Source organism: Silene latifolia, chromosome X (assembly GCF_048544455.1).
Source record: "Silene latifolia isolate original U9 population chromosome X, ASM4854445v1, whole genome shotgun sequence".
In the NCBI taxonomy this organism is placed as follows: domain Eukaryota; kingdom Viridiplantae; phylum Streptophyta; class Magnoliopsida; order Caryophyllales; family Caryophyllaceae; genus Silene; species Silene latifolia.
Genome location: NC_133537.1, coordinates 9,089,895 through 9,108,204, shown reverse-complemented (window position 1 = coordinate 9,108,204; position 18,310 = coordinate 9,089,895). Strand labels below are relative to the sequence as shown.

At 38.1% G+C, this 18,310-nt stretch overlaps 1 long non-coding RNA gene across 1 annotated transcript in view; it reads right to left on the bottom strand.

Moving 5' to 3' along the window:
- Positions 1 to 307: 307 nt before the first annotated feature.
- The window catches only part of LOC141622777 (uncharacterized), a 31,384-nt gene continuing 13,381 nt past the window's right edge, over positions 308 to 18,310 (bottom strand). Inside the window, exon 5 of the long non-coding RNA XR_012533096.1 lies at positions 308 to 967. This is a non-coding gene — a long non-coding RNA (uncharacterized LOC141622777). The remainder of the gene's footprint in view (positions 968 to 18,310) is intronic.

The following is an 18,310-nucleotide window of genomic DNA, read 5'->3' as shown; positions in this document are numbered from 1 at the left end:
TTGGTTCCTGTTCATGTTAACGGCTCACTATCTCTCCTTTTGACACATCACCCTTAAAATCATAAAAAAAATAGTGCAAGATCACATGAAGTGGATGATATGTCAAAAGGTGAAGTAATGGGGCACAAGACGGGACACAAAAATAGGATAGAGGATCTGAACTCTTAAGAAATGTCAAACCGAAATAGAAGTACAGGTATTGGTAATCGATTAGCTTGCTACATTGCTAAGGGTTGCTAATTGATTGAGTAAAAAGACCAAAATTCAGTAGAATACTGATACAGTGATACTGAGTAAAACATTTCTATAAAATCGACGAGAATGGCTAAAGCTGATAATGCAAGTTACATTTTTATAAAATAATGCCAAAACCCTAGTACAATACAATTATAAATAAAAAATACATATATAAAAAACAACATAAAGAAGCTCATTATTAAAGCTTTATTGTCTATAAAATGATCTAAAGACACAGTGATCCTCGGAATAAAAGCCGAGGATCAATTTTATGAAATGAGCGGCAACTATAAGAGTATATAAGTACTCAGTAGCAGCAGCAAGCTTCATTGTCTAAAAAATGACGATCTAAAGAGACAATGATCCTCGGACCACAAAATCTCATTTGTGACGGCACGTATCCGTCACTTTGGAGTGACGGATACCATTTTCTCTCACAAATGACCCAAATAGAGGAGAGAGGCAAGCACATGAAGGTGCCCCCACCTTGTCCCCCCTATTCGTTTTGTGAGTGGCATTACCCGTCACTTGCTCCGACCCGTCTTCAACAAGACTAACTATCCTCAGACTAAATGCTAAGGATCGATTTATGAGAAGAGCAGCAACTATATATAAGCGGTACTCACTACTCAGTAGCAACAGCAAGGTCAGCAACTTTCAAAATTCTGATTTTGAAATGGGATTGCCCTCAATATAAGGGCCAGTGTCCCAAGAGATCAGTACATGTGACCTGTCACAAAGAAACACGGGGTTATTTAGAGAACTAAACTTTCTTTTCCTGATTGGTATAATCTTATTAAGGCCATAAGCCGAAAGGCTGTTGAAACGACTCCTCGTGTGAAGGAAATAAATCTGGACGGAAATTTTGCCCTGGAAAGACATGGTGTAACCAAGATACAGAGATACACCTGCATTACAAGAAGATAATCTACAGTTGCTAGGGAGATAATTACGTACTTCAATAATGCTCAAGTTCGAATTATGTGGTTAAATTATTTATTTTAAAATTACACACCATTGATCATGGATGAGATATGCATTAGTGAACAATTAGGTGACCGACGGTTACCCTTATCCTATTATGAGTGTTTTTAACACTAACAGACATTTAAGGACTATTTTTTGTGCCGCAAAAGTGCATCAATTAACTGTGTACACCTACCACATCGATGTATAATATGGAGTCATTAATTGCGATTACCGCTACAAAATTACTACTTTAGGACGCATTCAGACGATTTTCAATTGCTTCTGACATAGTGCCTTGAGAAGAAGTCGCTAACGTGTAGTGTAACCTTCACCTTTGGTCATCGGAGACCATCTAGAGCGATTTAATTGGAATGAGCTCAGGTTGCCAGCAAAAACTCATTGACATTCCAAGACTACTTTCGTGCCACGTGGTTGTTCGAGTTAGCTTTTAGCAGTATATCGCTACACCTTGCCCAATACAGAAGCTCACTTAGATGATGCAACACATACCAATAATGTTTGATATTACATCAATTGTATTTGTGACTGTTATAGCCGATGATGTAAGATATTTCCATAAATCAAATAAGTATTATATTAATATTTAATTAAGTTATTTTATGGAAATTAAGTTGGTCCATTGTATGGTGGAATTTACCTAGGATTCTGTTTCCACTATTGTCTCCCATAACTTACCACTCACAATTTAGGAAACTGTTCAGTTGACTCTTTGATGGCAAGAGTCTATATAAGGGGAACATATTTATTCTGATTAAGGTTCACCAATCCTAGCTCATTAAGAAAATACACCATCTAAATTGTGAGGCTGAGGGTTTGGAAGCCAAGTCAGATTTGGGGCATTAGAAATTGAGTTATTCATTAAGACGGATCAATTATTTCAAGCAATGGCTGGAGGTAAGTAATCGATCTCTTTTATCGCTTCCGCATTCAGTTTATACATGTTCATTATGAGACTAGAACATGTTAATTTTAGACTATAAAACTTACAGTTGGTATCAGAGAGAGTAATCGCCTCTGTCTTGCTTGAATATGAAAATATAAATTTCCGTTCTGACTTTGTATGTTGCGATCTAGAATCTATTTTGGGATTATTATTAAATCTATTTCGCTGTATGATACGGTATCTGGAAAAATCTTTATTATTTTGTTATTGTTGTACTCGCTTTTGGAAAGGCGAGAGGTTGAAGATGACTAGATTAACTGATGAAAATTGAAAACCTGTATGACGCAACACGTAATTGTACTGCCTGTTTGCAACTTGTTTTAATCCTATTCAAGTGTACTCCGTATAATTGTGCCCTGTAAAGTATATGTGAAATAATAGAATTGTATTGATGATAAAAGGAGGGATTACAAGGGGTTTATATACTGATAATACAAGCAGCTAATGCTAGACTAATTTAGGAATACAAGATTGCTGTAAGATAAAATAGGTAACAGTTAGCTAGTCAAATATACAGATTGACAGTAATTGATATGCACAATTATTTACGGGAGATAAGCTCCATAATTAGAGGATTGCAATATTATCTTGAATTATCTTTAACATTCCCGCTCAAGATGGACGGGCGATAGCGAAGTCCAATCTTGGAATAAAGTTCAGTGAAGCGCGGCTTGTGTAAGGGCTTTGTTAAGGTGTCAGCGAGTTGGTCCGTCCCATTGATATGTTGGACCCGGATGAGGCCTTGACTGATTTGTGTCTTAACAAAGTGAAATGCAAGTGCTACATGTTTCATACGCGAATGAAAAATAGGATTAGCGGAGTAGTGCGTAGTACTTAGATTATCACAGTAGATTGTCGGAGGTTTAGTCGAAGTGATGCCAAGCTCAAGTAGCAGATTTTTGAGCCACAATAGTTCGGCCGAAGTTGCAGCTACGGCGCGAAATTCTGCCTCTGTCGTGGACATGGAGACAGCCTTTTGCTTCTTTGAAGACCAAGAGATGGGAGTACTACCCAGATAAATGATGTAGCCTGAGGTAGATAGGTAGTCATGGGAGTCACCCCCTAATCCGCATCACAGAAGGCATGTAGGCATAGAGGGGACGAGTTGGTAAGGTGGATACCAAAATGAATGGTGCCAGCCAAGTAACGAAGGAGTCGCTTCAAGGCAGTCCAGTGCATCGAGGTTGGATGGGTCAGAAATTGAGCTAATTTGTTGACTGAAAAGGCGATGTCAGGACGGGTAAGGGAAAGGTATTGCAGGCTACCAACTATTGAACGGTAATCAGACTCTTTTTCGACCGGGGAAGTGGTGTCTTTAACTAAGGGAGGGTGAGGCAGCATAGGGGTTGAAGCGGATTTGGAGTCTTGCATCTCAAATTTGACATGTAGATCATACAGGTACTTGGTTTCGTTGAGGTGGAGTCCGGTTTTGGTTGGGGTGACTTCTATACCAAGAAATTAAGATAAGGGACCAAGGTCTTTAAGAGAGAATTTGGTTGAAATTTGGGTAATGAAATTGGTGATGTGGGTTTTATTGGGACCGGTTACTATTATATCGTCAACATACACTAGTACAAATAGGGTCGTGTGTGTATTGTTAAGGATAAATAGGGATGGATCGGATAAGGAATTGTGAAAACCTGATGTGAGGAGGTACTGTTTGAGTTCCGTGTACCACGCCCTTGGTGCTTGTTTAAGGCCATATATAGCTTTATTAAGCCTGCAAACAAATGAAGGGTTAGTAGCATCAACGAAACCCGGTGGTTGGGACATGAAAACGGAGTCGGTCAGTCGTCCCTGTAGAAACGCATTATTGATGTCGATTTGATGAAGGTGCCATTTTTTCGTGACAGCAATAGTAAGTATAAGTCGGATCGTAGTTGGTTTAATAACGGGGCTAAATGTTTCAGAATAGTCGATTCCCGGACGTTGATGGAAACCCTTAGCAACTAGCCGAGCTTTGTGTTGCTTGAGACTCCCATCAGGATTATATTTGATACGATATACCCATTTGCAACCAACAACATTAGGGGCAAGGTGAGGGGGTACTAGAGTCCAGGTTTGATTACGGTTAAGGGCATCAAATTCGTCAATCATAGCTTGACGCCATTGAGGGGATACGAGAGCCTGTTTGGTCGTGGTGGGGGTAAGGTGGGCGAGGGTAGCTGTTTTGGCATATTTAGGGTTGGGTTTGATGATATTATTGGAGAGTCGGGTGCGGTGAATTGGAGAAGGGGGTGGAGGTGGAGGGGGAGGAGGAGGTGGTGGCGCGGTTATGGAGGCAGTAGGTGTTGTTTCGGTAGAGGCAGTAGAAGAATCAGGGGTAGAAATAAGGATAGTGGAGGGTGTTGGGTTAGGTGAAGGCGAGGTAGATGGAGATAGAAGGGGAAGAGTTAGATCACACCATTGAGAGGGGGTATGGAGCGGTTGAGGAGAGGTTTGTGACAGGGAGAGGTATGGAAATTCGGACTCAATAAAACGTACATGACGCGAAGTATAAAGTCTGTTGGTTTTGGGTTCGAGACATAGATAAGCACTTTGGGTGGTCGAGTAACCGACGAAGACACAGGGAACGGACTTAGGGTCGAGTTTATGGGTAGTATATGGTTTCAACCATGGGTAACAAAGGCAACCAAAAGGACGGAGTTTAGTGTAATTGGGATTTTGACCGAATAAGAGCTTATATGGTGATTGATTGTTGAGGGTGGCGGAGGGTAGTCGGTTGATGAGATATGTGGTAGTGGAGAAGGCATATGGCCAGAATTGGATGGGCATTTGGGCATGGGTCAATAATGCTAGACCGGTTTCGACAATGTGTCGGTGCCGTCGCTCCGCGAAACCATTGTGTTCCGGAGTGTGCGGTGGTGAAGTGAGATGGGAGACACCATTATCGAGTAGGGTGGGATTAATTTTGATATATTCTCCGTCATTATCCGAGTAGAATTGACGAATCGGTTTATTAAAGAATTTTTCAATAATAGCTTTAAATCGATTAAATGTGGTGAAGGTGTCAGATTTATTTTTTAAGGGATATAACCAAAATTAATGGGTGAAATGATCGACAAATATCACATAATATTTAAAAGATTCGGTTGATAAAATTGGGAATAAGGGTGTTGCTGGTGGCGGCCATGGGTGTATCGTATGTGAGTAGGGCAGCGAAAACGATGGTTGAAATGAGGACCGATATGAATCTCTGATACCATGTAAAGTATATGTGAAATAATAGAATTGTATTGATGATAAAAGGAGAGATTACAAGGGGTTTATATACTGATAATACAAGCAGCTAATGCTAGACTAATTTAGGAATACAAGATTGCTGTAAGATAAAATAAGTAACAGTTAGCTAGTCAAATATACAGATTGACAGTAATTGATATGCACAATTATTTACGGGAGATAAGCTCCATAATTAGAGGATTGCAATATTATCTTGAATTATCTTTAACATGCCCTTGATTTTTCACTTCATGGGTTGGTTGTATTCATTATGAATCTTTCAGTGTTGTCGTGTCCTAATCCCAATTAGAATAAAAAGCAGTACTGGTAAGTGCTTGACATAAGTATACAGTGCTTAACTTAGCTTGGTTGATGGTCATGCATAATTTGTCTCTTGTGGCGATGGTTTCCATTCGGGTTGTGTCTATTATACTGCATTTGTTTTGGCAACACTATTAGAGGGTTAGACCAATTAAGTTTTTTGGTCATATATTTTTTAAAATATACATTAAGTTGAGTATATAGATTAAATTTTAATGTCGAGTGGTTCAAAATTTTATTAGTTAGAGAATAGCCACAGCATCTCTAATTAATTAAAATTTTATTTTGGAATCACGTGTGGAAACTAGACATTATTTGTGATTAGTCGTATGTAATATGATGAGACTTACCCACAGAAATCTTGTTGTATGTATTTGTATGACTAATTAGGAAAATATATTGAATCTTGTTTCTTAATCTACCCACAGGAGTTAAGAGACGTATATGATTTAATAGTATTGTCATAAAGTTAAATTTTTTATGTGTCTAATTGAGTAGAACTTTAGCCCACAGGCAAGTTTTATGTCACTAGATTTCATATTTGAGCATGATTTACATTGGTAAAACATGATAAATTTTAAAGTCTCAATTCTTTGTAATAAGCATGTTATTTATTATATTTGCAGTAATTTTACCTGGGAGTTCTACTGATGTTAAATTTGACATTCCTGAATTAAATGGTGATAACTATAAGGTCTGGAAAGAGAGAATGCTACTGCAGTTGGGATGGTTAGATATTGATTATGCTATTCGGAAAGACGAACCACCTAAAGTAACTAAAGAAAGCACTAAAGAAGCAATTGATCTTTATGAAAAGTGGGAGAAATCTAATCGTCTCTCTATTATGTTCATAAAGACCAGAAATGTGTGCTAGTATTCGTGGTTCTACGATCAATATACTAAAGTTAAAGATCTAATTAAGGCCATCGATGAGCAGTTTGCAACTTCTGATAAAGCTCTTGCTAGTACCTTAATAATGCAGTTTTCATCTTTGAGGCTCACCGAGACTAAAGGTGTGCGTGATTATATCATGCGCATGAGGGATATTACAGCTCAACTTAAGACCTTGGAAGTTACCATGTCTGACACTTTCCTTGTGCACTTCATTTTATACACTCTTCCTCCAAAATATGCTCCTTTTAAGATCTCTTACAACACACATAAGGATAAATGGTCAATTAATGAACTTATGGCCATGTGTGTTCAAGAGGAGGGCAGATCATTCTCGGAGGAAGGTGAAAAGGTGAACCTTACTGTTGCTTCTTCTTCAAAGCGGCAAAAGGGTCACACTAAAGATAAGGGAAAGGGAAAGATTTCAGCTGAGCCAGTCATTAAGAAGGAGTCTACGTGTTTCTTCTGTAAAAAGAAGGGACACATGAAGATAGACTGCATTAAGTTTAAGGCTTGGCTAAAGAAGAAAGGTAATTTTCATGCGTTTGTTTGTTATGAATCTAATATGGTTAATGTTAATCATAATACATGGTGGATTAATTATGGAACTACAATCCATGTTTCGAATACCTTGCAGGGTATGACAAACCTAAGGAAACCAGTGGGCAGTGAACTTTCAATCTATTCAGGAAACCAGATTAGTTCACATGTGGAGGCCATTGGGACATGCAGTTTAACATTAAGTAGTGGTTTTATTTTGCATTTGGAAAAGACATTTTATGTTCCAAATTTCTCTAGGAATTTGATTTCAGTATCAAGACTTGTACCTTTGGGTTTTACCTTTAATTTTTCAGACTCTGGATTCAGTATTCTCAGAAATTCTGAAATTATTGGTTATGGTATTTTGTCTGATAATTTATATCGTCTTGAACTCCAAAATAATATTACTCATAATTCTATGCATGTCAATGTTGGTTTAAAACGTTGTATTATGAATGAGATTTCCTCTATATTGTGGCACCGGAGATTGGGACATATCTCCATTGAGAGGGTAAAAAGATTAGTAAAGGATGGAGTACTTGATACTTTAGACTTTACTGATTTTGATACTTGTGTTAGTTGCATTAAGGGTAAGCAAACTAACATGTCTAAGAAAGGTGCAAAGAGAAGTTCTAGCCTATTAGAAATCATACATACGGATATTTGTTGTCCGGACATGAACGCTAATGATCCAAAATATTTTATCACTTTTATTGATGATTACTCACGTTATATGTATCTTTAATTACTTCGTTCTAAGGATGAAGCTTTTGATGCCTTTAAATTGTTTAAGGCTGAAGTAGAGAACCTATGTGGTAAGCGCATTAAGATTTTGAGATCTGATAGAGGTGGTGAATACTATGGTAGATACACTAAGAACGGACAAGCACCTGGTCCATTTGCTAAATTTCTTCAAGAGCATGGGATTGTTGCCCAATACACTATGCCTGGTTCTCCAGACCAGAATGGTCTAGCAGAAAGAAGAAATAGGACATTAATTGAGATGGTGCGTTGTATGAGAAGTAATGTTAATCTTCCTTCATTTTTGTGGGTTGATGCTCTTAAGACGGCAGCGTATATATTAAATCGGGTTCCTTCAAGGTTGTGTCTAAGACACCTTTTGAGTTATTTAAAGGATGGAAACCGAGTTTGAGACATATACGCATTTGGGGATACCCGTCGGAGGTGAGAGTGTATAATCCACAAGAAAAGAAACTTGATCCAAGGACTATTAGTGGGTATTTCATTGGATATGCCGAAGAGTCTAAGGGTTATAGGTTTTATTGTCCATCTCATAGTACAAGGATTGTGGAATCAAGAAATGCTAAATTTCTTGAGAATGACTTGATCAGTGGGAGTGACCTAATTCAGGACTTTGTCCTGGAGAGGGATCATTATGAAGTTCCACCTTCTGATTCAAGTAACAGATTGGTTATCATTCACACTCTTCAAGTTCAATCGAGTGTTACACAACCAGTGATAGAAATTCCACAAAATGTCGATCAAAATATGGTAGATCATAATGAGGAAGAGGTTCACCATGAGGATGAACATTTCGTGAAAGGAGATCGGCTATTCCTGATGATTATGAAGTATATCTACAAGAATTGGATTATAATGTTGGAGCTGATAATGATCCTATGTCATTTTCACAAGCCGTAAGTTCTACAGATTCTAACTTATGGATGAATGCTATGAAAGATGAGATGAATTCTATGGCATCTAATAGAGTTTGGGATCTCGTTGTATTGCCTGATGGTGTAAAACCTATTGGGTGCAAGTGGGTCTATGAGACTAAAAGAGATTCACTTGGCAACATCGAGAGACATAAGGCAAGACTCGTTGCTAAAAGATTCACTCAAAGGGAGGGAATTGACTACACGGAGACCTTTTCTTCTGTATCACAGAAAGATTCTTTTCGAATTGTCATGGCATTAGTAGCTCATTTTGATTACGAGTTACATCAGATGGATGTGAAAACAGCATTTCTCAATGGTGATTTAGAGGAAGAGGTGTGATACCCGGAATAAAATTATATTAGTTAATAGATTTAAGTAAATTATTCATTTAAAGGGGAAAGAATTTTTATCAATGTGGAGTCGAGAGAGTACATAAAATAATATGGATCCCACCCGGAGGGAGATGTTGACCCAATAAAATTCAAAAGGCATAATAACTTAGTATAAGTAAGACCTTAGAATAAGAATAAAATAGTTCGGTTGGAGTCCGACTCAATTATAACTTTACCCGTAGAATTTTTTACTAGACCTATCTCAAAGAAAATAACACAGAAGATAAAATATCTAAGATACTTACAATTTTTACATCATTTAATGAAATTAAGCACATGGCAAAATTGTTTGAGGAAAATGTTTAATAATATGTTATGGTGGCAAAGGTCCCACGTGTTAAGCTATGTAGTAGCATGGCAATAGTTACATTTTACATGGTGAGGAAGATCACCACGTATGTAACGCCCCGTAATTTCGGACCGTTAATATATTTCGAAAATAATTTAGTAATCAAATAAAATTTGATATTAATGTATTTAAAGTAAAAATAATTCAAAGAAATATAATTTTATTATATTTTGAAGAAAAGTATTTATTTTGATAGTTTCGAGATGTTTAAAAATAGTTTAAACCGTGTAAAACTTTTTATTTCGAAATAAGGGCGTATCGGGGGGGAAAATGACAATTCTTTTGAACATTGGGTAAACGAATTTGAAAATGGGTCGTATGAGTATTCAATTTTCTTGTAATCTCGTGTTTAAAAACTTTGGTCTTGTCGGAATTTGCATTTGACCTGCGGTTTTAATTATTATCGAAACGAGTCAAACCCGACTCGTAAAATCCCGACTAAAAACCCGACTCCCTCCTTTCCTTTCTCCCATTCCCGCGGACCAACCCCCCCCCCCCCCTTCCCCTTTCTTTTTCTGATTTTTGGTTGTTCTTTGGTTCATCTTCTTCTTCCTTCTCTAATATTCCATCATCAAACACCATTTTATCATAAAATCTAAGCTAAAATCACCATATCTTTCGCGTTTCTTATCGGTTTTTCGCATAATTTATATTTCCGGAATCCCGTCGACGAGATCTATAACCTTGTATGTTTTAATTTCATTTTTCTTGAAGTTGTTTTAAGACGAATTTTGGGTAAATTTCGGTATTTGTGCTTATTTGTGTGTTTTTATTGTTTATTTAGGTGAAGAATTGGAAGACGAGTTTGGGGACTCGTATATTGTGGAGGATAGCGGCTAGTGCTTGTTAGGGTTTGGGTTTTAAGGTGCTAATTGCTCTTTTTCTAGCTTAAGGTAACATATTTCGAGTTACTCGACGAAAGATCGTCACATGCTTTGTTGTTTTTGGATGTTTTGTGATTTTTGGTTTGAGTAGAAATTTTCACATATTTAAATTTGATGCATGCATGCTTAATTTATGCCTTTTGTTAGTTTAAGTTAACAAAGTTGAATTGGGAACGATTAATTAGTGTTCAGACGATGTTATAATGAACAAAAATGGAAAAAAGAGAGGTGTAGGGGCGGCAAAGAGTTCCCGAAAGAGTGAGTCCCGACAGCCCACGGCTGGCCCATGGCTGGCCCGGGTCGGCCCGTTGCTTGTTTCGCGGTTTTCCATGCATTGTTCGTCATTTTAGGTTCATTAATGATATAATTAGAATAAGTAATGTATGGGTAAACTTTTGAATTAAATCAAATTAGTAGTAAAAATTATGTTAAAGGTAAAAATTATATTTATTTTGGTAGTTGCTCATGTTAGTATAGGTTAGAAAATGAAATTGTAAAGATTAGGCTCAGAATGAATTATATAGCGATAATTGTAATGTTTTGTTGATTGTGCTTAAAAATTGAGCCTTAGTCCCTTTGACCGATGCGATGTCGATTAATTGAGTGATTGGTCACCGCAATTTAACCCGCACTGCCGCAGTGGGGTTGCGGGTAAAAATTCGGTTGAATGAATTAGATAATCGGCCTTTTTCTTGCTTTAGGCCATTTATTATATCTCTATTTCACATGTGTAGTTAGTTGAATTTAAGTAGTTTCTTATATTGTAAAAACGGCCCTAGATTCCCCGAAGCCTTTAATATGGTTGATATTGTTAGAAATGGAAATTGGTATTGAGGATTCTTGGTTTATCTCTTTGAATAGACATTTATATAGCCTTTCACATGATAGAATGTTAGCATTTAGGTTGGTAAGTTGGACTTTTTGTCCTCTTATGGTTAAGTGAGTGTCTTACTTGTCTTGTGTGGTGTGGGCTAAAGTATTCAAGCTGGGACTAGCTGGGACTAGGTCCTAGGTGAGTATTTCGGCCTTCATCATAGATAGGTCTTTATAGTCTCTGACGAGTATATGTTCACTGCTTAATAGCCTTTGTGTTCCTGACTAGTGGATTTATATCCAAGTTGGGGCATGACCTCGTTACTTATTTTGATAGTAAGTGGTCAGCTTAAGTACTAGCCAACCCTATGGTGGACTCCTTAGGGTACTCACTTTGTTTTAGAAAAATTGTGAGTCTTGGGTGCGGTGGTGTGTATCCGCATGTCTAGGTCTGCGCAGATTTTAGGCTAGGGTTGTGTTGTGTCTTGGTCATGTTTTATTAATATTAACCGCTGAGCCAAGATACCGGTTCGATTACCTTCCCTACCTCGTGGTATAGACTCGAGTTACAGAGTGACTATTGATGGTACTAAGAACTTATGCCTGTCTTTGATATATTGCCCTTTCTTGTTTGATGATTCTATGAATCATAGAAGGTGAGATGCAAGCCGGCTATGGTTGATAGAGTTTGGATTACTACTTGTTATATTTTTCACATGATAGTTTAAATCAGTCAATTTAGCATTCATATGTTAGGATACTTGGAAATTAGATTAAATTTTCATATAGTTTACATGTTCATTACATGTTACATTGATTATGACGATTCGTGGCTGGGAGGACTCGAAGTTACTCCCCACTGAATTGTGGCTTTCGTGTTTGTATAAAATGCGATTGACAGGTTGTTGATGCTTTGTTGGGGTCACAGACGAGCTAGTGAGCATAAGGAACCTTGGACCTAGTTTTGGTTTTTTTTTCTTATAGTAAACCTTTTAACTTTTGGTTTTGTATATAATTTGAAGGGACATATGTCTCCCTTTTCTATTTTGGGTTTGTATCATTACATTTTCTTATCGTTAGCTATAGCATGTAAATTAGTTCGTTAGCAATGCAGGTTTTGGCACCCGCCTCTTGGAAATGTTGTGATTGGTTTAGAATTTTTTTTGAAATTACAGGTTTTTATATAGTTGGACCAATTACAAACATATCCTACCAGTTTTTCCGTAGATTTTAGGTGTTATTTATCGCGTTATTTAAGGGTGTCACAGTTGGTATCAGAGCCTGTTGCTCCCGACGCACGTTTGTGCACCCCACTTAAAAATCACTTGACCTTTAAATAATAAACTTGAGAGAAGGGTAGGATGGGTAGAATTAGGATTTTATGTGGTAGTCTGTTTGTGATTGCTAATTGTTAGGTACTAATTAATTTTCTCTTTTGTAAGATGGCTCCGCCAAGAAGAGACATTGATGATGCTATCTTACTAGTTCTTACTCAAATTCTTCAAAATCAACAGAATCAACAAGCTCCTCCTCCTCCTCCGCCTACTGAGGGTACTCCAGGCACCTATACTTGGGTGGCTAACCAATTAACCCGAATCAACACTCCCACTTATGGTGGAGAGATTGATCCAGCTGCTCTTACAGGGTGGTTTCGGGAGTTGGAGAAAAGCTTTACTCTGTATGATGTTAAGGAGGAACATAAAGTGAAGCTAGCCTCTCACTTCTTAGTACGAGAAGCAGATCGATGGTGGTCCATGACTGGGCCTACCGTTTCAAAATTGAACCGGATTTGACTGGGTACGTTTCAAGGAGTTAGTGGAGGCCCGTTTCTATCCGCAAGAGCTGAAACAGCAGAAGTTGAAGGGATTCATGGAGTTGAAGCAAGGAAGCCTTCCTGTTCAGACCTTCACTGATAAATTCAATGAGTTGGCTCATTATGCCACTAGATTAGTGAAGGATGACAATGAAAAAGCCTTCTTTTATCTTGAAAAACTCTCTCCTAAGATCAAAAGCATGGTCCGTCGAGACTCCACTAGCTTTGTTTCAATTTATAATGATGCTTTATGGGCTGAAAATTCATTGAAAGAGATTGAAATTGAAGCTCGTGCAATTAGTTCTAGTCTTGGCAAGAGGCCTTTATATCCATCTTATAGGCCCTTTACTCCTTCATTTAGGTTCATCTCTTCTCCCTCTGACTCAAACAAGAGAAGATTTGTTTCTAATGTGCAAGCTAACCGGGGTGGTCCATCTTCAGCTTTTAATGATAATAAAGGTACTAAAGACCGAGTGTGCTATAACTGCAAGAAACCAGCACACCCTGGTAAATGCTTCATTGATCCTATCATATGTTTTTCTTGTAACAAACCGGGCCACAAGGCCAATGTTTGCCCGGAGAGGAAGGTGACGGCTCCTACTACTCCTACCGCCCCAGTGAAGCCAGTGAGGCCGAAAGGCCGTATTTTTGTCATGAGCCGAGCAGAAGCTGAGGCACACCCGGATATCATTACTGGTACATTTTCTATTTTTGATGTTCCTTGTTTGGTACTGTTTGATACGGGTGCCTCTTTATCTTTTATTTCAATGAAACTCTCCAATAAATTATCACTTGAATCCTCACAAGAAGAAAGCACATCTATATCCTTACCCTCTGGTGATGTCTTTTCCTGTTCGAAAATCTATCCGGAAGTCCCTATTTCTATTGCGGGATCTATATTTCCAGCAAATCTTTTCCAATTTCCGCTTGAAGAATTTGATGTCATTTTGGGCATGGATTGGTTACATACTTATCATGCTCGATTTGAATGTCGAGATCAGAAAATAATTCTTACAAGCCCTTCAGGTCATCGTGTGTCTTATCAAATGGTTAAAAGACGAACCGGTACTAAATTAATTTCTGCTATGAAGTTTGTCAATGCGATTAAAAAGGGTCATCAATCCTTTTTGTGTATGGTGACTACTTCTGATTCTTCCTCTCTACCTCCTAAAGAGAACATTCCAGTAGTATGTGAATTTCCCGATGTTTTTCCTGATGAGCTACCGGGAATTCCTCCTGAAAGGGAAGTTGAATTTGTTATCGATCTTATTCCTGGTACCGGCCCTATTGCTAAAGCTCCTTATAGGCTGGCACCGTCTGAAATGAAAGAGCTGAAGACTCAGCTGGATGATTTGATTGCCAAAGGTTTTATTCAACCTAGCTCTTCACCTTGGGGTGCTCCTGTTCTCTTTGTAAGAAAGAAGGATGGATCTATGCGATTATGCATAGATTATCGTGAACTTAACCGAGTTACTATCAAGAATAAATATCCTCTTCCTAGAATTGATGATCTTTTTTACCAACTCCGTGGTGCTTCTACTTTTTCTAAAATTGATCTTCGTTCGGGCTATCATCAAATTCCAGTCCGAGAAGCTGATATTCCTAAAACCGCCTTCAGTACGAGATATGGTCATTTCGAGTTTACGGTGATGCCATTCGGTTTGACCAATGCTCCAGCAGTATTCATGGATCAGATGAACCGTACTTTCAGAGAACACCTCGACAAGTGCGTTGTAGTGTTCATTGATGACATCTTGATCTATTCTAAATCTGAAGAAGAACATGTCCAACACCTTCGTGTTATTTTAGAGATTTTGCGCCGTGAAAAATGGTATGCTAAATTCTCTAAATGTGAATTCTGGTTATCTAAAGTGACCTTCCTTGGCCACGTCATTTCAAAAGAGGGCGTTATGGTAGATCCTGCCAAAATTGAAGCCGTTGTTGATTGGAAAAGTCCGACCAATGTTTCTGAAATCCGTAGTTTCCTTGGCTTGGCGGGTTACTATCGGCGATTTGTGAAGGATTTTTCAAAGATTGCTAGGCCGATGACTCAGCTGTTGAAGAAAGAGTCTAAGTTTGTGTGGTCTGAAGAGTGTGAAAATGCCTTCCAGGAATTGAAAAAGAGGTTGACTACCGCTCCGGTGTTAACCTTACCTGAAGAAGGAGTGGACTTTGATGTATACTGTGATGCTTCTAAGCATGGTATAGGTTGTGTCTTGATGCAAAAAGGGAAAGTCATTGCTTATGCCTCTCGACAGCTTAGAGTTCATGAAGTTAACTACCCGACTCATGATCTTGAATTAGCTGCGGTGGTGCATGCTTTGAAGATTTGGAGACACTACCTTATTGGAGTCCATTGCAACATCTACACCGACCACAAAAGCCTGAAATATCTCTTTACCCAAAAAGAGCTGAACATGAGACAAAGAAGATGGTTGGAATTGGTGAATGACTATGATGCCGATCTAATTTATCATGAAGGAAAAGCTAATGTGGTAGCTGATGCTCTTAGCAGAAAATCTTGTCATTCTTTGAATTCTTTTCAGGAATTACCTCCTGAACTTGCTTTAGAACTTCAAAAATTGGGAGTAAGCCTTGTAAAAAGGGGCTCTCATCATCTTGATGCCATGTCAGCCGAACCTGACTTCTACCGTGAGATCCGTGCTTGCCTTTTCAATGATCCTACTTTCAAATCCATTCGAGCTAAAATTCAACTTGGGCAAGCTAAGGATTGTAAGATTGATGATGATGGGTATCTTCGTTATCATAATAGAATCTATGTTCCGAGTGTAGCTGATTTGAGAAAAAGAATTCTTGATGAAGCACACCTCTCTCCTTACTCCATTCATCCGGGAGGTACCAAAATGTACAAAGATTTGAGATTGCAATTCTGGTGGCCTAGGATGAAGATTGAAGTTATGGAGTATGTCAAGAAATGCCTCACCGCCGTAAAAGTAAAGATAGAACATCAAAAGCCCGGTGGTTTGCTTCAACCCTTGGATGTTCCTCGTTGGAAATGGGAGTCTATATCCATGGATTTTGTGATGGCTTTACCCAGGACTTCCACTGGGAAGAATGCTATTTGGGTGGTTGTGGACCGATTGACTAAATGTGCTCGGTTTATTCCTATCAAAGAGACCTGGAGTTTAGAAGTTCTAGCTGGTGCCTATGTGAATGAAGTAGTGCGCTATCATGGGGTTTCTAAAGACATAGTTTCAGATCGAGACCCTCGATTTTGTTCTCGTTTCTGGACTGCATTACAAGAGGCCTTGGGTAGTAAACTATTGATGAGCACTGCTTTTCACGCTGCCACTGATGGTCAAACTGAGAGAACAATTCAAACTTTAGAGGATCTTCTTCGTGCCTGTGCCTTAGATTTCCAAACTTCTTGGGAGAAATGTTTACCTTTGGTTGAATTCTCTTATAACAACAGCTATCAAGCCTCCATTAAAATGGCACCATATGAGGCTCTGTATGGTAGAAAATGCCGTACTCCAGTCTGTTGGGATCAAACCCAAAATATTCCAATGTTAGGACCTGATTTGGTGACCGAGTCCATTGAACAAGTTAAGATCATTCGGGAGCGGATGAAGGCCGCTCAGGACCGTCAAAAATCATATGCTGATGTCCGTCGTCGACCACTTTCCTTTGAGGTTGATGATCAAGTATTCCTTAAAGTGTCACCTATGAAAGGGGTGAAACGGTTTGGCGTTAAAGGGAAGCTGAGCCCTAAGTATATTGGACCTTTTCAGGTGATTGAAAAGATTGGTCTTGCTGCTTACCGTTTAGAATTGCCCCCAAATCTGAGCAAGGTTCACAATGTCTTCCATGTTTCTCAATTGAGGAAGTACATTAGTGACCCTAGCCATATCATTCAAGAAGAGATTCTTGAATTGGAGCCTAACTTGGTGGTTGAAGAAAGGCCAATTCAGATTCTTGAAAAAGCCAACAAGCAACTTAGGAGCAAGGTTGTACCTTTAGTCCGCGTTCTTTGGCGTTGTGGAAATGTCGAAGAAGAGACTTGGGAAACTGAAGCTTCTATGTTAGCTAAATATCCTGAATTATTCTCGTAAGGTATTCCTTTTCTTACTCTTTTTCCGAGTTACTAAGCCTTGTATAATCATAATTAGTAAAGATAGTATTCTTACTATAGAATTTTAAACTAAAAGTTTGAAAATACTTTTATGATTTTTAATGGTTTTGACATTAGTGAATGTTGAATCTCGTTGTTGGTGACGTCCCAATAATGGGTTTTCTCATTTATTGGTGTAGAAATATTTTTATATCTTGATATGAATGTGGATGTTCTTGTCTGATCAACGAGAGTATCACCGTTTCATTGAAAAGATACCTATATTTTCTTATAACTATAATTTCTCCTTCTGAGTTTCGATGACGAAACTTTTTAAAAGGAGGGGTGATTGTAACGCCCCGTAATTTCGGACCGTTAATATATTTCGAAAATAATTTAGTAATCAAATAAAATTTGATATTAATGTATTTAAAGTAAAAATAATTCAAAGAAATATAATTTTATTATATTTTGAAGAAAAGTATTTATTTTGATAGTTTCGAGATGTTTAAAAATAGTTTAAACCGTGTAAAACTTTTTATTTCGAAATAAGGGCGTATCGGGGGGGAAAATGACAATTCTTTTGAACATTGGGTAAACGAATTTGAAAATGGGTCGTATGAGTATTCAATTTTCTTGTAATCTCGTGTTTAAAAACTTTGGTCTTGTCGGAATTTGCATTTGACCTGCGGTTTTAATTATTATCGAAACGAGTCAAACCCGACTCGTAAAATCCCGACTAAAAACCCGACTCCCTCCTTTCCTTTCTCCCTTTCCCGCGGACCAACCCCCCCTTCCCCTTTCTTTTTCTGATTTTTGGTTGTTCTTTGGTTCATCTTCTTCTTCCTTCTCTAATATTCCATCATCAAACACCATTTTATCATAAAATCTAAGCTAAAATCACCATATCTTTCGCGTTTCTTATCGGTTTTTCGCATAATTTATATTTCCGGAATCCCCTCGACGAGATCTATAACCTTGTATGTTTTAATTTCAGTTTTCTTGAAGTTGTTTTAAGACGAATTTTGGGTAAATTTCGGTATTTGTGCTTATTTGTGTGTTTTTATTGTTTATTTAGGTGAAGAATTGGAAGACGAGTTTGGGGACTCGTATATTGTGGAGGATAGCGGCTAGTGCTTGTTAGGGTTTGGGTTTTAAGGTGCT